The following is a 27,592-nucleotide window of genomic DNA, read 5'->3' on the forward strand; positions in this document are numbered from 1 at the left end:
ATGGGGAATCTTCCAAGCTCCCTGATCTGGGATAATGGGGCATCTTCCTTGCTCCCCGACCTGGGATAATGGGGCATCTTCCTAGATCCTTAAACTGGGATAATGGGGCATCTTCCAGGCTCCCTGATCTGGGATAATGGGGCATCTTCCTGACTCCCTGACCTGAGATAATGGGGCATCTTTCTGGCTTCCCGACAAGGGATAATGGGGCATCTTCCTGGCTCCCAGACCTAGGATAATGGGGCATCTTCCTGGCTTCCTGGTATGGGATAATGGGGCATCTTCCAGACTCCCCCAAACTGGGATAATGGGGAATCTTCCTAGCTCCCTGACCTGGGATAATGGGGCATCTTCCTAGATCCTTAACCTGGAATAATGGGGCATTTTCCAGGCTTCCTGATCTGGGATAATGGGGCATCTTCCAGGCTCCCTGACCTGGGATAATGGGGCATCTTCCTGGCTCCCTGACCTGGGATAATGGGGCATCTTCCTGGCTCCCTGACCTAGGATAATAGGGCATCTTCCTGGCTCCCTGACAAGGGATAATGGGGCATATTCCTGGCTCCCTGACCTGAGATAATGGGGCATCTTCCTGGATTCCTAACCTGGGATAATGGGGCATCTTCCTGGCTCCCTAACCTGGGATAATGGGGCATCTTCCTGGCTCCCTGACCTAGGATAATGGGGCATCTTCCTTGCTTCCTGACCTGGGATAATGGGGCATCTTCCAGGCTCCCTGACCTGGGATAAGAGGGCATCTTCCAGGCTCCCCCGAACCTGGGATAATGGGGCATCTTCCAGGCTCCCAAGACCTGGGATAATGGGGCATCTTCCTGGCTTCCTGATATGGGATAATGGGGCATCCTCCAGACTCCCCCAAACTGGGATAATGGGTAATCTTCCTAGCTCCCTGACCTGGGATAATGGGGCATCTTCCTAGATCCTTAACCTGGAATAATGGGGCATTTTCCATGCTTCCTGATCTGGGATAATGGGGCATCTTCCTTGCTCCCTGATCTGGGATAATGGGGCATCTTCCTGACTCCCTGACCTGAGATAATGGGGCATCTTCCTGGCTTCCCGACAAGGGATAATGGGGCATCTTCCTGGCTCCCTGACCTGGGATAATGGGGCATCTTCCTTGCTTCCTGACCTGGGATAATGGGGCATCTTCCAGGCTCCCCCAAATCTGGGATAATGGGGCATCTTCCAGGCTCCCAAGACCTGGGATAATGGGGCATCTTCCTGGCTCCCTGATCTGGGATAATGGGGCATCTTCCTGGCTTCCTGATCTGGAATAATAGGGCATCTTTCAGGCCACCCGACCTGGGATAATGGGGCATCTTTCAGGCTCCCTCACCTGGGATAATGGGGCATCTTTCAGGCTCCCTCACCTGGGATAATGGGGCATCTTCCAGGCTCCCCAGACCTGGGATAATGGGGCATTTTCCAGGCTCCCCCGACCTGGGATAATAGGGCATCTTCCAGGCTCCCCCGACCTGGAATAATGAAGCGTCTTCCTGGCTCCCTGACCTCGGATATTGGGGCATCTTCCAGGCTTTCTTACGTGGAATAATGGGGTGTTGTCCAGGCTCCCTGATTTGGGATAATAGGGCATCTTCCAGGCTCCCTGATTTGGGATAATGGGGCATCTTCCAGGCTCCCTGACCTGGGATAATGGGGCATCTTCCAGGCTCCCTGACCTGGGATAATGGGGCATATTCCTGGCTCCCTGACCTGGGATAATGGGGCATATTCCTGGCTCCCTGACCTGAGATAATGGGGCATCTTCCTGGCTTCCTGACCTAGGATAATGGGGCATCTTCCAGACTCCCCCAAACTTGGATAATGCGGCATTTTCCAAGCTTCCTGATCTGGGATAATGGGGCATCTTCCTTGCTCCCTGATCTGTATAATGGGGCATCTTCCTGACTGCCTGACCTGAGATAATGGGGCATCTTCCTGGCTTCCCGACAAGGGATAATGGGGCATCTTCCTGGCTCCCTGACTTGGGATAATGGGGCATCTTCCTGGCTCCCTGACCTGGGATAATGGGGCATCTTCCTTGCTTCCTGACCTTGGATAATAGGGCTTCTTCCAGGCTCCCTGACCTGGGATAAGAGGGCATCTTCCAGGCTCCCCCGAACCTGGGATAATGGGGCATCTTCCAGGCTCCCAAGACCTGAGATAATGGGGCATCTTCCTGGCTCCCTGATCTGGGATAATTGGGCATCTTCCTGGCTTCCTGATCTGGAATAATAGGGCATCTTTCAGGCCACCCGACCCGGGATAATGGGGCATCTTCCAGGCTCCCTCACCTGGGATAATGGGGCATCTTCCAGGCTCCCCAGACCTGGGATAACGGGGCATCTTCCAGACTCCCCCAAACTGGGATAATGGGGAATCTTCCAGGCTCCCTGATCTGGGATAGTGGGGCATCTTCCTTGCTCCCCGACCTGGGATAATGGGGCATCTTCCTAGATCCTTAACCTGGAATAATGGGGCATTTTCCAGGCTTCCTGATCTGGGATAATGGGGCATCTTCCTTGCTCCCTGATCTGGGATAATGGGGCATCTTCCTGACTCCCTGACCTGAGATAATGGGGCATCTTCCTGGCTTCCTAACAAGGGCTGTTGGGGCATCTTCCTGGCTCCCTGACCTGGGATAATGGGGCATCTTCCTGGCTCCCTGACCTGGGATAATGGGGCATCTTCCTTGCTTCCTGACCTGGGATAATGGGGCATCTTCCAGGCTCCCTGACCTGGGATAAGAGGGCATCTTCCAGGCTCCCCCGAACCTGGGATAATGGGGAATCTTCCAGGCTCCCTGACCTGGGATAATGGGGCATCTTCCTGGCTCCCTGACCTGGGATAATGGGGCATCTTCCTGGCTCCCTGACAAGGGATAATGGGGCATCTTCCTGGCTTCCTAACCTGGGATAATGGGGCATCTTCCTGGCTCCCTAACCTGGGATAATGGGGCATCTTCCTGGCTCCCTGACCTCGGATAATGGGGCATCTTCCAGACTCCCCCAAACTGGGATAATGGGGAATCTTCCAGGCTCCCTGATCTGGGATAATGGGGCATCTTCCTTGCTCCCCGACCTGGGATAATGGGGTATCTTCCTAGATCCTTAACCTGGAATAATGGGGCATTTTCCATGCTTCCTGATCTGGGATAATAGGGCATCTTCCTTGCTCCCTGATCTGGGATAATCGGGCATCTTCCTGACTCCCTGACCTGAGATAATGGGGCATCTTCCTGGCTTCCCAACAAGGGATAATGGGGCATCTTCCTGGCTTCCCAACAAGGGATAATGGGGCATCTTCCTGGCTTCCCAACAAGGGATAATGGGGCATCTTCCTGGCTCCCTGACCTGGGATAATGGGGCATCTTCCTGGCTCCCTGACCTGGGATAATGGGGCATCTTCCTTTCTTCCTGACCTGGGATAATGGGGCATCTTCCAGGCTCCCTGACCTGGGATAAGAGGACATCTTCCAGGCTCCCCCAAACCTGGGATAATGGGGCATCTTCCAGGCTCCCAAGACCTGGGATAATGGGGCATCTTCCTGGCTCCCTGATCTGGGATAATGGGGCATCTTCCTGGCTTCCTGATCTGGAATAATAGGGCATCTTTCAGGCCACCCGACCTGGGATAATGGGGCGTCTTCCAGGCTCCCTCCCCTGGGATAATGGGGCATCTTCCAGGCTTCCCAGACCTGGGATAATGGGGCATTTTCCAGGCTCCCCCGACCTGGGATAATAGGGCATCTTCCAGGCTCCCCCGACCTGGGATAATGAAGCGTCTTCCTGGCTCCCTGACCTCGGATATTGGGGCATCTTCCAGGCTTTCCGACCTGGAATAATGGAGTGTTGTCCAAGCTCCCTGATTTGGGATAATAGGGCATCTTCCAGGCTCCCTGATTTAGGATAATGGGGCATCTCCCAGGCTCCCTGATTTGGGATAATGGGGCATCTTCCAGGCTTCCTGACATGGGGTAATGATGTATCTTCCTGGGTCCTGACCTGGGATAATGGGGTATCTTCCAGGCTATCTGACATGTGATAATGATGCGTCTTCCTGGGTCCCTGACCTGGGATAATGAGGAGGCTTCCAGACTCCCTGAACTAGAATAATGGGGCATTTCCCAGGCACCGAGGATAATGGGCATTTTCCAGTCTCCTCGACCTGGTATACTGGGGCATCTTCTTAACCATGCGATTTTTGATAGATAACTGTTACACTGACATTAGAGTTGTGCGCTCAACCACAAATGTTTGCATAATAGTTTTTTCTCTAGTGCTGTGCGCATGTTAAATTTTCAAAATGTTCTTTATTGAGATGTTCTTGCCTGATTAGCAGCAGTAACTGCTGCTTGTTTTATTATGTGGTATGCTTTTACATAATGTTTAGTTGACAGCACTTGGTGTTTGTAAATGGCAAATAATAAGAATTTACTTACCGATAATTCTATTTCTCGGAGTCCGTAGTGGATGCTGGGGTTCCTGAAAGGACCATGGGGAATAGCGGCTCCGCAGGAGACAGGGCACAAAAGTAAAGCTTTTACAGGTCAGGTGGTGTGTACTGGCTCCTCCCCCCATGACCCTCCTCCAGACTCCAGTTAGGTACTGTGCCCGGACGAGCGTACACAATAAGGGAGGATTTTGAATCCCGGGTAAGACTCATACCAGCCACACCAATCACACCGTACAACTTGTGATCTAAACCCAGTTAACAGTATGATAACAGAGGAGCCTCTGAAAGATGGCTTCCTAAACAATAACCCGAATTAGTTAACAATAACTATGTACAAGTATTGCAGATAATCCGCACTTGGGATGGGCGCCCAGCATCCACTACGGACTCCGAGAAATAGAATTATCGGTAAGTAAATTCTTATTTTCTCTATCGTCCTAAGTGGATGCTGGGGTTCCTGAAAGGACCATGGGGATTATACCAAAGCTCCCAAACGGGCGGGAGAGTGCGGATGACTCTGCAGCACCGAATGAGAGAACTCCAGGTCCTCCTTTGCCAGGGTATCAAATTTGTAAAAATTTACAAACGTGTTCTCCCCTGACCACGTAGCTGCTCGGCAGAGTTGTAATGCCGAGACCCCTCGGGCAGCCGCCCAAGATGAGCCCACCTTCCTTGCGGAATGGGCCTTAACAGATTTAGGCTGTGGCAGGCCTGCCACAGAATGTACAAGTTGAATTTTGTTACAAATCCAACGAGCAATCGACTGCTTAGAAGCAGGTGCACCCAACTTGTTGGGTGCATACAGTATAAACAGCGAGTCAGATTTTCTGACTCCAGCCGTCCTTTAAATGTATATTTTTAAGGCTCTGACAACGTCCAACAACTTGGAGTCCTTCAAGTCGTCTGTAGCCGCAGGCACTACAATAGGCTGGTTCAGGTGAAACGCTGATACCACCTTAGGGAGAAAATGCGGACGCGTCCGCAGCTCTGCCCTATGTCGAATGGAAAATTAAATAAGGGCTTTTATAAAACAAAGCCGCCAGTTCAGATACTCTCCCGGCCGAAGCCAGGGCCAGTAACATAGTCACTTTCCATGTGAGATATTTCAAATCCACATTCTTTAGTGTTCAAACCAATTGGATTTGAGGAAATCTAAAACTACATTTAGATCCCACGGTGCCACCTTAGGCACCACAGGAGGCTGTATATGCAGTACTCCTTTGATAAAAATCTGGACCTCAGGGACTGAGGCCAATTCTTTTTGGAAGAATATTGATAGGGCCGAAATTTGAACCTTAATAGATCCCAATTTGAGACCCATAGACAATCCTGATTGCAGGAAATGTAGGAAAACGACCCAGTTGAAATTCCTCCATCGGAGCACTCCGCTGCTCGCACCACGCAACATATTTTCGCCAAATACGGCGATAATGCTTCGCGGTGACTTCCTTCCTTGCCTTTATCAAGGTAGGAATGACTTCTTCTGGAATGCCTTTTCCTTTTAGGATCTGGCATTCAAACGCCATGCCGTCAAACGCAGCCGCGGTAAGTCTTGAAAAAGACAAGGACCCTGCTGAAGCAGGTCCCTTCTCAGAAGTAGAGGCCACGGATCGTCCGTGACCATCTCTTGAAGTTCCGGGTACCAAGTCCTTCTTGGCCAATCCGGAGCCACTAGTCTTACTCCTCTTTGCCGTATAATCCTCAATACCTTTGGTATGAGAGGCAGAGGAGGAAACACATATACCGACTGGTACACCCAAGGTGTTACCAGCGCGTCCACAGCTATTGCCTGCGGATCTCTTGACCTGGCGCAATACCTGTCCAGTGTTTTGTTGAGGCGAGACGCCATCATGTCCACCATTGGTTTTACCCAACGGTTTAATAGCATGTGGAAAACTTCTGGATGAAGTCCCCACTCTCCCGGGTGAAGGTCGTGTCTGCTGAGGAAGTCTGCTTCCCAGTTGTCCACGCCCGGGATGAATACTGCTGACAGTGCTATCACGTGATTCTCCGCCCAGCGAAGGATCCTGGCAGCTTCTGCCATTGCCCTCCTGCTTCTTGTGCCGCCCTGTCTGTTTACATGGGCGACTGCCGTGATGTTGTCCGACTGGATCAACACCGGTCTTCCTTGAAGCAGAGGTTCCGCCTGGCTTAGAGCATTGTAGATTGCTCTTAGTTCCAGAATGCTTATGTGAAGAGACTTTTTCAGGCTCGACCACACTCCCTGGAAATTTCTTCCCTGTGTGACTGCTCCCCAGCCTCTCAGGCTGGCATCCGTGGTCACCAGGATCCAATCCTGCATGCCGAATCTGCGGCCCTCCAATAGATGAGCCTCCTGCAACCACCACAGAAGGGATACCCTTGTCCTTGGCGACAGGGTTATCCGCAGGTGCATCTGAAGATGCGACCCTGACCATTTGTCCAACAGATCCCTTTGCATGGAATCTGCCGAAAGGGATTACTTCGTAAGAAGCTACCATTTTTTCCCAGGACTCTTGTGCATTGATGTACAGACACCTTTCCTGGTTTTAGGAGGTTCCTGACCAGGTCAGATAACTCCTTGGCTTTTTCTTCGGGAAGAAAAACCTTTTTCTGAACTGTGTCCAGAATCATCCCCAGGAACAGCAGACGAGTTGTCGGCATTAATTGGGATTTTGGAATATTCAGAATCCATCCGTGCTGCTTTAGCACCTCTTGAGATAGTGCTAAACCCATCTCTAGCTGTTCTCTGGACCTTGCCCTTATTAGGAGATCGTCCAAGTATGGGATAATTAATACGCCTTTTCTTCGAAGAAGAAATATTATCTCGGCCATTACCTTTGTAAAGACCCGAGGTGCCGTGGACAAACCAAACGGCAGCGTCTGAAACTGATAGTGACAGTTTTGTACAACGAACCTGAGGTACCCCTGGTGTGAGGGGTAATTGGAACGTGGAGATACGCATCCTTGATGTCCAAGGATACCATAAAGTCCCCTTCTTCCAGGTTCGCTATCACTGCTCTGAGTGACTCCATCTTGAACTTGAACTTCTTTATGTACAGGTTCAAGGACTTCAGATTTAGAATAGGCCTTACCGAGCCATCCGGCTTCGGTACCACAAAAAGAGTGGAATAATACCCCTTCCCTTGTTGTAGAAGAGGTACCTTGACTATCACCTGCTGAGAATACAGCTTGTGAATGGCTTCCAAAACCGTCTCCCTTTCTGAGGGGGACGTTGGTAAAGCAGACTTCAGGAAACGGCGAGGTGGCTCTGTCTCTAATTTCAACCTGTACCCCTGAGATATTATCTGCAGGATCCAGGGATTTACCTGCGAGTGAGCCCACTGCGCGCTGTAATTCTTGAGACGACCGCCTACCGCCCCCGAGTCCGCTTGCGAAGCCCCAGCGTCATGCTGAGGCTTTTGTAGAAGCCGGGGAGGGCTTCGGTTCCTGGGAAGGAGCTGCCTGTTGCTGTCTCTTCCCTCGTCCTCTGCCTCGTGGCAGATATGAATAGCCCTTTGCTCTCTTATTTTTAAAGGAACGAAAGGGCTGCGGTTGAAAGGTCGGTGCCTTTTTCTGTTGGGGAGTGACTTGAGGTAGAAAGGTGGATTTCCCGGCCGTAGCCGTGGCCACCAAATCCGATAGACCGACCCCAAATAACTCCTCTACGCATCGCCTGTCCACTGTCGTGTCCATAAAGCTCTTCTGGCCGAAATGGACATAGCACTTACCCGTGATGCCAGTGTGCAGATATCTCTCTGTGCATCACGCATATAAAGAAATGCATCCTTTATTTGTTCTAACGACAGTAAAATATTGTCCCTGTCCAGGGTATCAATATTTTCGATCAGGGACTCTGACCAAACTACCCCAGCACTGCACATCCAGGCAGTCGCAATAGCTGGTCGTAGTATAACACCTGCATGTGTGTATATACCTTTTTGGATATTTTCCATCCTCCTATCTGATGGATCTTTAAGTGCGGCCGTCTCAGGAGAGGGTAACGCCACTTGTTTTGATAAGCGTGTTAGCGCTTTGTCCACCCTAGGAGGTGTTTCCCAGCGCTCCCTAACCTCTGGCGGGAAAGGGTATAAAGCCAATAACTTCTTTGAAATTAGCAGTTTTTTATCGGGGCACCCCACGCTTCATCACACACGTCATTTAATTCTTCTGATTCGGTAAAAACTACTGGTAGTTTTTTCACACCCCACATAATACCCTGTTTAGTGGTACCTGTAGTATCAGCTAAATGTAACATCTCCTTTATTGCCAAAATCATATAACGTGTGGCCCTACTGGAAAATACGGTTGATTCGTCACCTTCACCACCGGAATCAGTGCCTGTGTCTGGGTCTGTGTCGACCGACTGAGGCAAGGGGCGTTTTACAGCCCCTGACGGTGTTTGAGGCGCCTGGACAGGCACTAATTGAGTGTCCGGCCGCCTCATGTCGGCAAACGACTGCTTAAGCGAGTTGACGCTATCCCGTAATTCCACAAATAAAGGCATCCATTCTGGTGTCGACCCCCTAGGAGGTGACATCCTCATATTTGGCAATTGCTCCGCCTCCACACCAATAACGTCCTCATACAAGTCGACACACACGTACCGACACACAGCAGACACACAGGGAATGCTCTATACGAAGACAGGACCCACTAGCCCTTTGGGGAGACAGAGGGAGAGTCTGCCAGCACACACCAAAAAGCGCTATATATGACAGGGATAGCCTTATGATTAAGTGCTCCCTTATAGCTGCTTTTATATTAATATATTGCCATTTATTTTGCCCCCCCTCTCTGTTATACCCTGTTTCTGTAGTGCAGTGCAGGGGAGAGACCTGGGAGCCTTCCTGACCAGCGGAGCTGTGACAGAAAATGGCGCCGTGTGCTGAGGAGATAGGCCCCGCCCCTTTTTCGGCGGGCTCGTCTCCCGCTATTTAGTACATTTAGGCAGGGGTAAATATCTCCATATAGCCTCTGGGGCTATATGTGAGGTATTTTTAGCCTTTTTAAAGGTTTTCATTTGCCTCCCAGGGCGCCCCCCCCCCAGCGCCCTGCACCCTCAGTGACTGCCGTGTGAAGTGTGCTGAGAGGAAAATGGCGCACAGCTGCAGTGCTGTGCGCTACCTTAAGAAGACTGCAGGAGTCTTCAGCCGCCGATTCTGGACCTCTTCTTGCTTCAGCATCTGTGAGGGGGCCGGCGGCGTGGCTCCGGTGACCATCCAGGCTGTACCTGTGATCGTCCCTCTGGAGCTTCATGTCCAGTAGCCAAGAAGCCAATCCATCCTGCACGCAGGTGAGTTCACTTCTTCTCCCCTCTGTCCCTCGTTGCAGTGATCCTGTTGCCAGCAGGAATCACTGTAAAATAAAAAACCTAAGCTAAACTCTCTAAGCAGCTCTTTATGAGAGCCACCTAGAATTGCACCCTTCTCGGCCGGGCACAAAAATCTAACTGGAGTCTGGAGGAGGGTCATGGGGGGAGGAGCCAGTACACACCACCTGACCTGTAAAAGCTTTACTTTTGTGCCCTGTCTCCTGCGGAGCCGCTATTCCCCATGGTCCTTTCAGGAACCCCAGCATCCACTTAGGACGATAGAGAAAAAGATATTTGTGTTCGTATTCGACTTACTAAGTACCAAAACCTTTCCTGGACTTATTTCTGCTCCTTTTGGATTCATGCAATCACAGCCAAGGCTGACATCAGAAAAAGTGAAGCCCAGCACAGATAAAATAGGTAGGGCTACCTTCATGTCCTCATCCCACCATCCTCCCCCACCAGCTTGCTGAATGCAGAGGTGTAGCATGGACATATGCTATGTTACTACCTCCACAGTACTGGCATGCCTCACATGCCGTCAGTCGCCCCATATGCAGCTCAGACCTCCTCATATGCCATCAGAGTTCCCCACAAGTCATCAGAAGTCCCCACATGTCCATCAGACCTCCTACATGCCATCAGACCTATCCACAAGTCATCAGAGCTCCCCACATGCCATCAGACCTCTCCACATGCCGTGAGACCTCCCAATAAGTCATCAGAATGCCCCACATAACATCAGTCTTCAGTCATCAGAACTTTCCACATGCCGTTAGACCGCCCCACAAGTTATCATACTTCCTCATATGACACTAAGAGCTCCTCAGATGCCATTAGACCTCCTTACATGCTATCAGAACTCCCATATGTTTCTCAGACCCCCTCACATGCCCACTAAAACTTCCTCACATCCTCATAAGACCTCCTTTTATGCCATTAGACCTCTCAACATGCTTTCCAACCTCACCACATGCCATCATACTTCCTCATATGACACTAAGACCTCCTCACATGCCATTAGACCTCTTTACATACTATCATACCTCCCACATGCCATTAGACCTCCGCACAAAGGGGGTCATTCTGAGTTGATCGCTCGCAAGCTGCTTTTAGCAGCTTTGCACACGCTAAGCCGCCGCCTACTGGGAGTGAATCTTAGCTTATCAAAATTGCAAACGAAAGATTAGCAGAATTGCGAATAGACACTTCTTAGCAGTTTCTGAGTAGCTCCAGACTTACTTGGCATCTGCGATCAGTTCAGTCAGTGTCGTTCCTGGTGTGACATCACAAACACACCCAGCGTTCGCCCAGACACTCCTCCGTTTCTCCAGCCACTCCCGCGTTTTTCACAGAAACGGTAGCGTTTTTTCACACACACCCATAAAACGGCCAGTTTCCGCCCAGAAACACCCACTTCCTGTCAATCACATTACGAACACCAGAACGAAGAAAAAAACTCGTAATGCCGTGAGTAAAATTCCTAACTGCATAGCAAATTTACTTGGCGCAGTCACACTGCGGACATTGCGCATGCACATTAGCGACTAATCGCTCCGTTGCGAGAAAAAAATAACGAGCGAACAACTCGGAATGACCCCCAAAGTCATCAGAGCTCCACACATGCCATTAAACATCTTTACATGCCATCAGACCTCCCCACATGCTATTATACTTCTCCTTATGTGATCAGACTTCTTGCATGTCATCAGACCTCCCCACATGCCATCAGACTTCCCCCATGACATATATACACACACACACATGGAATATAACAAAAATGAAGTTTCCATCACCACAATATGCTAAATCTGTGCTTTTAATTCAGAGAGGGGTGGTGGGAAGTATTTTTTCCAATTGCTAACTATCAGTTTCTTGGAAAGCTTTGGAAGATCTGGGCGAGTGTAAAATAGAAGAAAGATACCGGGATCCCATGGGACCGGAGCTTCAAATAAGTTATTTATAAGAATATGGACCACGGTCCACAAAACATCAAGGACCAGGTAAGTCCACCATACATGGGTAAGAATACCTCATTGACCACAGTTTCTCCAGCAAAGGGATGAGGCAGAAGGAAACATTTGCTAGAGCCTTAAGAGGAAATGATACCAGTGTTAATATAATTTGTATGGAGTTTCCTTAAGTTGTGTGGAGATAGAGGATTTGACAATAGCCTGTCTCATGTCATCCCAGGCTTCCACGTCTGGTGGAGGGAGAGGATTCATGAGGGCTATGATTGGGAAGAGCAGTATCAATAAGTATACCATAAACTTGGGAGATCATTCCTTTGGACATGGGGTGGAACCTACAAAGGCTTCTAAGGGGGTGAGGGTATGAAGAAGTGGGTCTTGTGGCATAGAGTGTAGGAAGTGCTGTATTTGGTAGTATTCGAAGGAACTTCCATTTTTAGATCTGAAAGAGGAAGCCAAAGCCCATGTGCACTAAAATACACTGGACATTTGAGGGCCAGATGTGTCCAGCATGTCATGAGGGTATGATGTAGGCTCGGTGGAAAACAGGGATTACTCCATATGGGTGTAAGGGGGTGAAATGGGGCAGGTGATGGAGAACTTAACGGAGTATAGAGTCCACAAATGGTGAAGGAATTTAAGAGTAGGAGGAAGGCAGGAAGAGGCGGGTTGGTGCCTCTTTTGATAGCCTCAGAGAGCGGATAGATTCGGTAAGTTAATAAAGTTGGCTTTGCCTTCTCTATCAAGCCAGGAGGTCATTGCAGAAGGAAAGTAGGAGGAAACAATTTGGGAGAAGTTGGTAGAAATATATTCTTTAAAAACCTTTAAATATTTAAAATGTATAAAGCATTCTAAAAAATATTTTTCAGCATTGGGGAATTAAAAATAATGCCATAACACTTGTTAAATAGGCTTCCCCATGCAAAGGTGACCTTGCCAACTGGCATGGGGATACTGCCAGCAGCGTTTTTGCCGGTGGTAACTCTTTGGCGTTAGAACTATCCTAATGATTTGTTAAATCTCCATTCTTATCTTTGTGTCGTGATGAACATGGTTCTATGTCAACCCCTACACTTCTGATCAGCAGAGGCACACGTGGAGTGGGGGCGGAAGAGGCAAACATGGGGAAGTGGGTGGAGACAATATGGGGAGTGGGATAGAGGCACATGAGGGGAGCGTGGGAAAATGCACTGATAGTACAGGGACAGAGATACATATGGGGGAGGCATAGTGGCAGGGGAGCGCTGGGTCAGGTCACCTGCAGATGTTTACAGGAGGAGTATCTGATCCAATGGAGGGGCCCTAGAGAAGGTGTACCCCGCTTACCCCCCCCCCCCCCATTGGCGACCCTGATCACAGCACTTGTATCACAGAAAATGACAGAGATCCCTAATACGGTTCTGCTGACCCCGCGTCAGTCACTTGTCACCCGCCCTCCGATTGCTGAGCCACACATTCCTGCGCAGGAAATTTTCCCCTTTTGTATGTATTTTTGCATTTGTGGTCAGGAGCTGGGCCGTTAAGCGGCGGCAGCTGTTGTCGGATTGCAGAGCAGAGGTTCCAAACTGTGATTGTCCTGCAGGAAGTAAAGGATTACCCATAATAACACATAATAACCCAAATAAATCCTTTCCAATAAAATGAACTACAAGAGCTTTGTCATGCAAGGGATTATTTAATTGGCCGTGTGTGGCTGGTAGTGGTGGAGTATACCAGCGTGTGATTGGGGGACAGACGGTTTTCCTGTTATTCTGTGAGAAGTGTCTTTTACAATACTGTGTTAACCCTACAATTGCCAGATGGAACCTGTCTGCTGGGGAATTATGTATTGCTGCAGAACACAGTGTTAGGCATTTAAGTCAGGCAGCTCCAAAAAAGAGAGACGTGCAGAGAGAGGTGAAACGCTGCTGATACAGGGTCGGACTGGCCCACAGTGGTACCAGGGAAACCACCGGTAGGCCCCACTGCCTGAGGGCCCAACCCTTCCTCTATAGATCAGGTTCCAGACTGTGCACTTGTGTTATACATGGTAGATAAGTTGCATTACACTGCACTAAACTATTGTGTATTTCAAGCCCCTGTGGATGCTGGTCACACACCCTTTGGAGGCTGTCCACACCCCTAAGTATGGGCCCCTATAACTGCATGCCCCCGGTGGGCCCTTCATGTCCCAGTCCGACACTGTGCTGATATACAGTAGAGGATTTTGCTTTGTCCTCTATATTGCAGGGTTATTACCGTTTATAACCCTGACAGTGGTAAGTATTGCTGTGGTACTTGTTCCTACCCAAGAAAGGCAATAACCAATTAAGATGAAAAAAAAACCCTGTAAAAACTGTTTTATTCTTTGAATTTATAAAAAAAAAAAATTTACATACATTTTTACTGTTTTTGACCCAAACAATTGGTAAGTCACCTACACCCCTCTAGGGCAATGTTGACAAGTCCGATGATACTTAACTGTCCAGGCAATTGCGGTTTGTTAAAGTGCAAAGAGTAACATGAAGGTCTCGGATTTAGGACATAAAGCCCACCTTTACTCTCAGACCCCCTTAAATATAGCGCTCAGCAGATAAGGAGAAGGTGCCTTATAATCACACATTTATTGGAGGGTAATGTAAAAAACACCACCAGCCTTCTAGGTAACATTACACAATCACCAAAGGGCTTTTAACAACATCTCATAATTAACAGATTGAACACCAGTCTCCTCAAAAGTCCCTGCAGAGCCCCCAATACTCATCGGAGGCAGTTACCCCAGTTCCTGCCAGGTGTGAGCCTCTTTATCATCCCATCACCATATATCACCTCAAGCTTGGACCACCTTGGACCCTAAAATCTGCTCGACTTGAACCAAATCCACAACTAAGGACTGGACTTTTGTCAACCAAAACGCACTACTGGTGAGGACTTTCCTTTTATTCATGACTCAATATTGGAACTGCTAATCCTCCAGCGTTGTGACTTAATTTCTCCAGCCCAGGGACTATGCTATAGCCCCAGGATTCAATTGGTTCTAAGCATACAGGGTCCTATGGTTTATCTGGAACAAGCCTATGTGTTGTTTAATAGGTGATTAGAGGCTATTCATCACAGTGTATTCTCATTTTAAACTGTCCAATGGACAAATTTTAAGTCTAATAAATTTTATTTTGTTATCTAGACAATTCATCTCTCTAAGCGCAGCCTTATTGTTGTTGTATTTCAGGATCTCAGGTGAACCACTCCAGGAGACGCCTCAAAGTCCCGGATGCTCAATCAGTGCGCTTCACCAACATGGTGGGGTCCCAGCAACTATGCCTTATCATGTGCAGCTTACAGGGATATGCAAGCGGACCTCCCAGCACCTTCAGAATACCTGCTGCCTCTCACTTCTCTGAGGCTACCAAACAAAGACATTTCAAGCAACACAGCTTTCCAAATCCTGACACACCCTCTCCCAACACCTGTTCCCTTTAAAAAGCACATTGAAACATGACTAGGCATGATCGTTTCAAAGGACCAGCAAAACAGGAAATCCCAGATGGACATCCCGGGAGATGCTGGGAGATGTAGTCATACTGGGTACTAACATCTAAAGAAACAGGAAATCAAAAAGGAGCATGCAAGGAGATGTAATGAAACTAGACAGTAACTGCTGGTGAGACAGAAAGTCCCAGTGCAACCTCTCCCCAGAGGAGAGACCACCCAGACTGCTGGGCTCCGTTTCAGAACAATCAGGTTAGTAAACAAAAAGACCGTGTGTCCATTAGAATGTAGCACATATGAGTGCCACCACCGTGTGTCCATTAGAATGTATACATACGAGTGCCACCACCGTGTGTCCATTAGAATGTAGCACATATGAGTTCCACCACCGTGTGTCCATTAGAATGTAGTACATATGAGTGCCACCACCGTGTGTCCATTAGAATGTAGTACATACGAGTGCCACCACCGTGTGTCCATTAGAATGTAGCACATATGAGTGCCACCACCGTGTGTCCATTAGAATGTAGCACATACGAGTGCCACCACCGTGTGTCCATTAGAATGTAGCACATATGAGTGCCATCACCGTGTGTCCATTAGAATGTAGTACATACGAGTGCCACCACCGTGTGTCCATTAGAATGTAGTACATGAGTGCCACCACCGTGTGTCTATTAGAATGTAGTACATACGAGTGCCACCACCGTGTGTCCATTAGAATGTAGCACATATGAGTGCCACCACCGTGTGTCCATTAGAATGTAGCACATATGAGTTCCACCACCGTGTGTCCATTAGAATGTAGTACATATGAGTGCCACCACCGTGTGTCCATTAGAATGTAGTACATACGAGTGCCACCACCGTGTGTCCATTAGAATGTAGCACATATGAGTGCCGCCACCGTGTGTCCATTAGAATGTAGCACATGAGTGCCACCACCGTGTGTCCATTAGAATGTAGCACATATGAGTTCCACCACCGTGTGTCCATTAGAATGTAGTACATATGAGTGCCACCACCGTGTGTCCATTAGAATGTAGTACATACGAGTGCCACCACCGTGTGTCCATTAGAATGTAGCACATATGAGTGCCACCACCGTGTGTCCATTAGAATGTAGCACATATGAGTTCCACCACCGTGTGTCCATTAGAATGTAGCACATATGAGTGCCACCACCGTGTGTCCATTAGAATGTAGTACATACGAGTGCCACCACCGTGTGTCCATTAGAATGTAGCACATATGAGTGCCACCACCGTGTGTCCATTAGAATGTAGCACATACGAGTGCCACCACCGTGTGTTCATTAGAATGTAGGACATACGAGTGCCACCACCGTGTGTCCATTAGAATGTAGCACATACGAGTGCCACCACTGTGTGTCCATTAGAATGTAGCACATATGAGTGCCACCACCGTGTGTCCATTAGAATGTAGCACATATGAGTGCCACCACCGTGTGTCCATTAGAATGTAGTACATATGAGTGCCACCACCGTGTGTCCATTAGAATGTAGCACATATGAGTGCCACCACCGTGTGTCCATTAGAATGTAGCACATATGAGTTCCACCACCGTGTGTCCATTAGAATGTAGTAAATATGAGTGCCACCACCGTGTGTCCATTAGAATGTAGTACATACGAGTGCCACCACCGTGTGTCCATTAGAATGTAGTACATATGAGTGCCACCACCGTGTGTCCATTAGAATGTAGCACGTATGAGTGCCACCACCGTGTGTCCATTAGAATGTAGCACGTATGAGTGCCACCACCGTGTGTCCATTAAAATGTAGTACATATGAGTGCCACCACCGTGTGTCCATTAGAATGTAGTACATATGAGTGCCACCACCGTGTATCCATTAGAATGTAGCACATATGAGTGCCACCACCGTGTGTCCATTAGAATTTAGCACATATGAGTGCCACCACCGTGTGTCCATTAGAATGTAGTACATACGAGTGCCACCACCGTGTGTCCATTAGAATGTAGCACATATGAGTGCCACCACTGTGTGTCCATTAGAATGTAGTACATATGAGTGCCACCACCGTGTGTCCATTAGAATGTAGTACATACGAGTGCCACCACCGTTTGTCCATTAGAATGTAGCACATATGAGTGACACCACCGTGTGTCCATTAGAATGTAGTACATATGAGTGCCACCACCGTGTGTCCATTAGAATGTAGTACATACGAGTGCCACCACTGTGTGTACATAGAATGTAGCATAGCCCTGAGGTCAATATTCACTTTGTATATATATGGGATGATATATATATATATATATATATATATATATATATATAAATATATATATAAAGGATGTGTGCTGACGCAGCTTGCACAAACTCTGTCGGAACCGCACCCATGAATCAAGAGCTGTGATGAAGCAATGCTAACCACCGTGCCATTATGCTACAATGTCTCTGCATTAAAGCCCAAACAGACCCCAGTGCTACCTGTTGGACCTTTGATGTGATGCTGTTTGTTTGAAGAATGTCCTTGTAAGATCTTCTTAGTTTTAGGCGATACGGAAGATGCGCTTTGAACTGTCTCATCAATATTGTCATACCCCACCTGTCCACTCTCCCAGAGCTTCCGGGAGACCCCAGAATTGGGCAATGATGTGGCTTACTGTGCGCCACCCACCTGGAACTCTGCAAAATCGCCAACATGGTGGTGCACAATAACTAGGTGCTTTCATCCACTTCTCTTGAAAGAAACATTTACAATCTGGTTGGTTCCAGCAACTTTTTCATGTGCACCAGTTCTCGGACAGTGCTCAGTGCACACACAGGTGGCAGTGACCATAACACCTGTAGCGTGAACGCGATGCCATGCTAGCGTATTGCTGCAAGGATAAAAGTCAGACGTTTAATGAATAGAAAAGAAGCCGGGGGATTATTTAAGGACACAAGGCATATTTGGGGTGAGCTGGCCAGGATGGGTGGTCCTGGTCTCATTATGCAGATTACAACACTCGGGCATCTGTGCGATGATGCCCAGAGGGGAATAACGCCACTAGGGGGCCTCTCCCCACAATTGAGCATTCGTATGTAAATGTAGTGGCCGAACACCAGGCTTGTAATGTATCCCAGCTTTCCCCAAGAGCCTGACAGACACATGGCCGCCATCTGATTGGTTTTCTTACTTATACAATTCATGATTTGGGAAAAAAACAGGACACTTTCTGGCGTTTTGTGGGATTACACAACTGCAAGCTCTTGGAGTCTACACTACCACCTCTCTTGTGGGTTTTTTTAAGAAGACCAAAACCAAATCCATGGAGGGCCAACGATGGACCATTTGTTGCCTGACGCGGGGTCCGCTCTGTAGACCTGTGACGCTGTTGGGGGTTGTTTGGGGGGGGGGGGGGACATCTCTCGGCATTGTCAGAAGAGACAGAGAGATCACTTTTGACAGCTGGCATCCAGACCAAGAAAATTGTCTGACCACGGAGTCTGATAGGTTGGTGGTTAAAGAGCCACGTTATGCCCTAGTGTGAATGTGAGTGTGTAGGGAATATAGGGGGTCATTCCAAGTTGATCGCTAGCTGAAAATGTTCGCTGCGCAGCGATGATGCAAAAAAACGGCACTTCTGCGCACGCGTATGCGGTGCAATGCGCATGCGCGACATACTTTCACAACGGCCGATGTAGTTTCACACAAGGTCTAGCGAAGCTTTTCAGCCGCACTGGTAGCCGCAGAGTGATTGACAGGAAGGGGGCGTTTCTGGGTGTCAACTGACCGTTTTCAGGGAGTGTATGGAAAAATGCAGGTGTGCCAGGAAAAATGCAGGCGTGGCTGGGCGAATGCAGGGCGTGTTTGTGACGTCAAAACAGGAACTGAACAGTCTGAAGTGATCACAAGCGCTGAGTAGGTCTGAAGCTACTCTGAAACTGCACAAAATTATTTTGTAGCCGCTCTGCGATCCTTTCGTTCGCACTTCTGCTAAGCTAAGATACACTCCCAGTGGGCGGCGGCATAGCATTTGCACGGCTGTTAAAAACTGCTAGCGAGCGATCAACTCAGAATGACCCCCATAGAGTGTAAGCTCAGGGGGCAGGGACTGATGTCAAAGGCCAGAAATATTCTGTAAAGCGCTGTGGAATATGTGTGCGCTATATAAATAACCGGTAATAATAATACCACCGTTGGCTGCATTCTGTTTCTCCGTCACTCTTATCCCTTGTTCTCCAGAGAGGCTAAGTGCCCAATGTGTCCAGAGGGATGTATCTGTCACCCACGTTATCTTCCATGGTGCATGAAACTAATGGAAGGCAGAACTCTCCACCGTGCTTTAGTCTGCAGGTTCCTTATTACACAGTGATCTGGGTAAAAGGCACCAGGTCCTGTGTCACCTGCAGATGAGGATTAGATACTGCTCCTCTGTGGGGGCATTCGCTGTATATGGGGGGTGATTCCGAGTTGTTCGCTCGCTAGCAGATTTTAGCAGCATTGCACACGCTAGGCCGCCGCCCTCTGGGAGTGTATCTTAGCTTAGCAGAATAGCGAATAGAAATTTCTTAGCAGTTTCTGAGTAGCTCCAGACTTACTCCTACATTGCGACCAGCTCAGTCCTTTTCGTTCCTGGTTTGACGTCACAAACACACCCAGCGTTCGCCCAACCACTCCCCCATTTCTCCAGCCACTCCTGCGTTTTGCAACTCGAACGCCTGCGTTTTTCCGCACACTCCCATAAAACGGCCAGTTTCCACCCAGAAACACCCACTTCCTGTCAATCACACTAAAAAAAAGCAGCATTTCTGCGCATGCGTATGGGCCGCACTGCGCACGCGTGACGTACTTTCACAAAAGTCGATGCAGTTTCACACAAGGGGGTATATTTACTAAAATTCGTATTTTCCCGTCTGAGGTCAAAGTTCAATCACGAATGACATCGAAAGTGTAAAGTTGCAACTTTTTGAATTTATTACGACTAATTTACTAAGCTGTCGTATTCTGCATTTTCGGATTTACCGATGTCGATGTCATTCGTTTTTTTTTGCAGTGTTTTACGTGAGTGACTTGTAAAACACTGCCGACTTTAATACAATGAATCTCGGCCGGATCTGAGAGATCCGTGCTGGGCTTCATTGTGCACCTTTGTAAAAAATGAAATCAGTGTTAAAATCTAAAAAAAAATTGCGTGGGGTCCCCCCTCCTAAGCCAAACCAGCCTCGGGCTCTTTGAGCCGGTCCTGGTTGCAAAAATATGGGGAAAAAATGATAGGGGTTCCCCCATATTTAAACAACCAGCACCGGGCTCTGCGCCTGGTCCTGGTTCCAAAAATACGGGGGACAAAAAGCGTAGGGGTCCCCCGTATTTCTGAACCCAGCACCGGGCTCCACTAGCCAGATACATAATGCCACAGCCGGGGGGCACTTTTATCTAGGTCCCTGCGGCCCTGGCATTACATAACCAACTAGTCACCCCTGGCCGGGGTACCCTGGAGGAGTGGGGACCCCTTCAATCAAGGGGTCCCCCCCCTCAAGCCACCCAAGGGCCAGGGGTGAAGCCCGAGGCTGTCCCCCCATCCAAGGGCTGCGGATGGGAGGCTGATAGCCTTTTTGTCAAAAAATGAATATTGTTTTTAGTAGCAGTACTACAAGTCCCAGCAAGCCTCCCCCGCAAGCTGGTACTTGGAGAACCACAAGTACCAGCATGCGGAGAAAAACCGGGCCCGCTGGTACCTGTAGTACTACTACTAAAAAAATACCCCAATAAAAACATAAGACACACACCTTAAAAGTATAACTTTAATACATACATACACACCTCCATATACACATACTTACCTATGTTCACACGAGGGTCGGTCCTCTTCTCCATGTAGAATCCATGGTGTACCTGTTGAAAAAATTATACTCACAAAATCCAGTGTAGAAGGCTCTTCTTGTAATCCATTTGTAATCCAGGTACTTTGCAAAATAACAAAACGGACACCCGACCTCGCACTGAAAGGGGCCCCATGTTTTCACATGGGACCCCTTTCCCCGAATGCCAGGAACCCCCTCTGACTTATGTCTAAGACGGTTCCATCAGCCAATCAGGGAGCGCCACGTTGTGGCATCCTCCTGATGCTGGTACTTGTGGTTCTCCAAGTACCAGCTTGCGGGGGAGGCTTGCTGGGACTTGTAGTACTGCTACTAAAAACAATATTCATTTTTTGACAAAAAGGCTATCAGCCTCCCATCCGCAGCCCTTGGATGGGGGGGACAGCCTCGGGCTTCACCCCTGGTCCTTGGGTGGCTGGAGGGGGGGGGGGACCCCTTGATTGAAGGGGTCCCCACTCCTCCAGGGTACCCCGGCCAGAGGTGACTAGTTGGTTATGTAATACCAGGGCCGCAGGGACCTAGATAAAAGTGTCTAAAAGCAGCTAGCGAGCGATCAACTCAGAATGAGGGCCATATTCAGTATTTTACAATCTCATGTACTATACTCTACCTGTCTCATATACTGTACTGTATCCCCATATGCTCTTCTACTATTACATCTATTGTACTCTGTCACCTACACTGTATTCTACCATTCCCATATACTGTACTATACTATCCCATATACTGTACTATACCATCCCGTATACTGTATTACTGTATACCTGTCCAGTACTCTGTACTCTACCTGTTGCTTATACTGTACTCTACCTGTCCCATATTCTGTACTCTACCTGTCCCATACAGTGTACTATAACAGTCCATATACTGTACTACTGTATACCTATCCAGTACTCTGTACTCTACCTGTCTCATATACTGTACTGTATCCCCATATGCTCTTCTGTACTATTACATCTATTGTACTCAGTCACCTACACTGTATTCTACCACTCCCATATACTGCACTATACTATCCCATATACTGTACTACTGTATACCTGTCCCATAGTCTGTACTCCACCTGTCCTGTATACTGTACTCTACCTGTCCCATATTCTGTACTCTACCTGTCTCATATACTGTACTCTACCTGTCCCGTATACTGTACTCTACCTGTCCCGTATACTGTACTCTACCTGTCCCATATTCTGTACTCTACCTGTCACATATACTGTACTCTACCTGTACCATATACTGAACTCTACCTGTCCCATATTCTGTACTCTACCTGTCCCATAGTCTGTACTCCACCTGTCCTGTATACTGTACTCTACCTGTCGCATATACTGTACTCTACCTGTCCCATATACTGTACTCTACCTGTCCCGTGTAAGATACTTTACTACCCTGTATACTGTTACTGTATACCTATATGTACTTCTGTACAGTCACATCTCCTGTACACTAACAGTCACCTATACTGTATAATACCTGTCCCATCATTATGCTCTATTGTACTATACTCTACCTGTCTCATATACTGTACTGTATCCCCATATGCTCTTCTACTATTACATCTATTGTACTCTGTCACCTACACTGTATTCTACCACTCCCATATACTGTACTATACTATCCCATATACTGTACTCTACCTGTCCCATACTCTGTACTCTACCTGTCCCATATACTGTATTCTACCTCTCCCATACTCTGTACTCTACCTGTCCCATATACTGTACTCTACCTGTCCCATATTCTGTACTCTACCTGTCCTATACACTGTACTCTACCTGTCCCATACTCTGTACTCTACCTGTCCCATATTCTGTACTCTACCTGTCCCATATACTGTACTCTACCTGTCCCATATACTGTACTCTACCTGTCCCATATACTGTACTCTACCTGTCCCATATACTGTACTCTACCTGTCCCATATACTGTACTCTACCTGTCCCATACTCTGTACTCTACCTGTCCCATATACTGTATTCTACCTGTCCCATATACTGTACTCTACCTGTCCCATATACTGTACTCTACCTGTCCTATACACTGTATTCTACCTGTCCCATATACTGTATTCTACCTGTCCCATACACTGTACTCTACCTGTCCCATATACTGTACTCTACCTGTCCCATATACTGTACTCTACCTGTCCCATATACTGTATTCTACCTGTCCCATATACTGTATTCTACCTGTCCCATACACTGTACTCTACCTGTCCCATATACTGTACTCTACCTGTCCCATATACTGTACTCTACCTGTCCCATATACTGTACTCTACCTGTCCCGTATACTGTACTCTACCTGTCCCGTATACTGTACTCTACCTGTCCCATATACTGTACTCTACCTGTCCCATATACTGTACTCTACCTGTCCCATATACTGTACTCTACCTGTCCCATACTCTGTACTCTACCTGTCCCATATACTGTACTCTACCTGTCCCATATACTGTACTCTACCTGTCCCATATACTGTATTCTACCTGTCCCATATACTGTACTCTACCTGTCCCATACACTGTACTCTACCTGTCCCATACACTGTATTCTACCTGTCCCATATACTGTATTCTACCTGTCCCATACTCTGTACTCTACCTGTCCCATATACTGTACTCTACCTGTCCCATATACTGTACTCTACCTGTCCCATACACTGTACTCTACCTGTCCCATATACTGTACTCTACCTGTCCCATACTCTGTACTCTACCTGTCCCATATACTGTACTCTACCTGTCCCATATACTGTACTCTACCTGTCCCATACACTGTATTCTACCTGTCCCATATACTGTATTCTACCTGTCCCATATACTGTACTCTACCTGTCCCATACTCTGTACTCTACCTGTCCCATATACTGTATTCTACCTGTCCCATATACTGTACTCTACCTGTCCCATATACTGTACTCTACCTGTCCCATATTCTGTACTCTACCTGTCCCATACTCTGTACTCTACCTGTCCCATATACTGTATTCTACCTCTCCCATATACTGTACTCTACCTGTCCCATATTCTGTACTCTACCTGTCCCATATTCTGTACTCTACCTGTCCCATACTCTGTACTCTACCTGTCCCATATACTGTATTCTACCTCTCCCATATACTGTACTCTACCTGTCCCATATTCTGTACTCTACCTGTCCAGGGCCGGTGCAAGGTGCCTCAGCGCCCTAGGCAAATCCTTAAGGCGCCCCCACCCCCCAAAAAAAATTAAAAAAAATAAAGATATTGAGCCCCCTAAAGTGAAAAAGTGCAGAAACAGCATGTAATAAGTTCCACAGCCACCGCCTGATGGTGGTCGCAGCTGGTATGCACGCATGGCCTGTTCGCACATTAGATGAGGGAGGACACATCTGTGTGTGTATAAATATATATATATATATATATATATATATATATATATATAAATAAATAAATAAATAAATAAATAAAAAAAAAAATATATATATATATATATATATATTATACACACATATATATATATATATAAACAGTGGTCAAAGTGGAAATTTTGAGGTGGGGGTATGGAAAAGTTAAGGTTGTAACTATGCACGTGCCGAAGAGATGCGTGTGCTCTGGAAAAAAGGTGCCTCTTTCACATTGTAGCACACGGAATGACCCAAAATTCACATTGTAGCACACTGAATGACCCAAAATTCACATTGTAGCACACTGAATGACCCAAAATTCACATTGTAGCACACTGAATGACCCAAAATGCACATTATAGCACACAGTATGAACCGAAATTCACATTATAGCACCCGGTATGAGACGAAATTCACATTATAGCACGCAGTATGAGCCGAAATTCACATTATAGCACACTGAATGAGCCGAAATTCACATTGTAGCACACTGAATGACCCAAAATTCACATTGTAGCACACTGAATGACCCAAAATTCACATTGTAGCACACTGAATGACCCAAAATTCACATTGTAGCACACTGAATGACCCAAAATGCACATTATAGCACACAGTATGAACCGAAATTCACATTATAGCACCCGGTATGAGACGAAATTCACATTATAGCACGCAGTATGAGCCGAAATTCACATTATAGCACACTGAATGAGCCGAAATTCACATTGTAGCACACTGAATGAGCCGAAATTCACATTGTAGCACAAAGTATGAGCCGAAATTCACATTATAGCACACGGTATGACCCAAAATTCACATTATAGCACACGGTATGACCCAAAATTCACATTATAGCACACAGTATGACCCAAAATTCACATTATAGCACACAGTATGACCCAAAATTCACATTATAGCACACGGTATGAGCCGAAATTCACATTATGCCACATGCAATGAGACAAAATTCAGGGAGAGTGACAGAGAGACAGGGAAAGTGACAGCAGGGACAATGAGAGTGACAGGGAAAGTGACAGCAGGGACATAGGGACAGGGAGAGTGACAGAGGGACAGGGAAAGTGACAGCAGGGACATAGGGACAGGGAGAGTGACATAGGGACAGGGAGAGTGACAGAGGGACAGGGAAAGTTACAGCAGGGACATAGGTACAGGGAGAGTGACAGAGGGACAGGGAAAGTGACAGCAGGGACATAGGGACAGGAAGAGTGACAGAGGGACAGGGAAAGTGACAGCAGGGACATAGGGACAGGAAGAGTGACAGAGGGACAGGGAAAGTGACAGCAGGGACATAGGGACAGGCAGAGTAACAGAGAGAGGGACAGCACGAGCATACAGTAGGGACTAGGGAGAGAGAAAGGCAGCAGGGTAAGATTACCTATTTAGCAGCTGCGGTGTATGAGGAGGCTGTGGTCCGCGCGGGGCGGAGGAGGCTGTGGTCTTTGGAGATGTTGCGGAGGTGCAGAGGAGGACTGAGGGCAGCGGTGGTGCAACGTAGGAGGAGGCTGTGGTCTTTGGAGATGTTGCGGAGGTGCAGAGGAGGACTGAGGGCAGCGGTGGTGAAACGTAGGAGGAGGCCGTGGTCTTTGGAGATGTTGTGGAGGTGCAGAGAAGGACTGAGGGCGGCAGAGGAGGACTGAGGGCAGCGGTTGTGCAACGTAAGAGGAGGCTGTGGTCGGCGGCCTTTGGTGCGGCACTGGCTCCTATGTTGACCGTGGCGCTACTATTTAAAATCTGCCGTGGACCGGCAGCCAATCAGGAGCGGTCCCTCTCTGGTCTGCCTGCTCACCAGCCTCCCCTCTCATCTCAATAGAAATGGAGGAGTGCGCGAGTCCACGCCTCCGCTTCCCCTGTGTGCATGTCGCCATGTAAATGGAGGCATGCCGTGAGTCGGGGGGGACTCATGGCACACCCCTGTCTTTAGGGCGGGGTGCGTGATGCAGCAGGGGGAGGAGGGATCAGCGTCGGACATGTGGCTCCAACCCGGATGAGCAGAGAGCGCCGCGGGTGCCTCACTTTTTTTTTTGTACACTCGGCACTCATAGGCAGCTGCCTAATGGTTGCGCTGGCACCGGGTAACATGCAGGAGCCCAATCGTGGGTGGGAGAGTGGGAAACAAGCGGGGGCCCAATCGTGGGGGTAGGGGGGGATCAGGTAATTAGACGCGGGAGCCGAGCCCAGTTGCAGGGGGATCGGGTAACATGTTGGGAAACCAAACGCACCAGGAGGAAGAGGGAAAAATTATGCGGGTGCTCCTGACATGTGGGATACTGATCGAGGAGGGGAGCTGGTAACAAGATAAAGGAGGATGGGGGGGAAGGCAACATGTGGGAGCCCAATTGGGGGGGAATCTAGTAACAAGATGCAGGAGGGGGGGGGGATGCAACACGTGGGAGCCGAATTGCAGGGGGGGGGGGGGGGGTTGGGGTGAGAGAATCTAGTGACAAGATGCAGGGGGGGGGGTATCTAGTGACAACATGTGGGAGCCGAATCGCGGGGCGAAGAGGAGCTGCTAGTAACAAGATGCAGGAGGGAGGGGGGGCAGCGAGAGCCCAATTGCGGGGGGGGGGGGGGGGGGGCAGTGGGAGCCCAATTGCCTTGGGGGGGAGGCTGATGACGGGATACAGGAGGGGGGGGAGGCAGCGGGAGCCGAATAGCCGTGGAAGGGAGCAGGTGACAAGATGCAGGAGGAGGAGGCAGCATGTATGGTTATCAGGTGCAGGATCTCACGGAGAGGGTGAGCGCGGACAAGTTGCAGCCGCAGGAGCCGATCATGGGGAGGCGGGGGGGGGAGGGTCGGAGCGGGTGACTCATCTCCGTAAGCCCAAACTCATGTGGGGAGGGGGGGGGGGGGGGGGTGGATGCGGCAGTGGAGCGGCCCAGCGGTTAACTGCTCACTGAGCCAAGGTGGGGGTGGGGCCCGGGGGTACGCCGGAGCGGGCATCATGATGCGGTAGACAGTTGCGGGGGGAGCGCCAGTGCCAGCTTGTAAGTATAGTCTGGAGTGGGGCCACTCGGGAGCACATGCGCCGCCCAGCATAGCAGCCTGATTGAACATTCCACTCTGCGGGGCGGCACCACGGCGGTACATATATAATGCCTGGCACCACGGCGGTACA

At 48.6% G+C, this 27,592-nt stretch overlaps 1 long non-coding RNA gene across 1 annotated transcript in view; it reads right to left on the reverse strand.

The window, feature by feature from the left end:
- Positions 1-27,279, reverse strand: part of LOC134988602 (uncharacterized) — a 40,379-nt gene extending 13,100 nt beyond the window's left edge. The window contains exon 1 of the long non-coding RNA XR_010194017.1: positions 25,852-27,279. This is a non-coding gene — a long non-coding RNA (uncharacterized LOC134988602). The remainder of the gene's footprint in view (positions 1-25,851) is intronic.
- Between the last annotated feature and the right edge of the window lie 313 nt (positions 27,280-27,592).

Source organism: Pseudophryne corroboree, chromosome 2 (genome assembly GCF_028390025.1).
Source record: "Pseudophryne corroboree isolate aPseCor3 chromosome 2, aPseCor3.hap2, whole genome shotgun sequence".
Lineage (NCBI taxonomy): Eukaryota > Metazoa > Chordata > Amphibia > Anura > Myobatrachidae > Pseudophryne > Pseudophryne corroboree.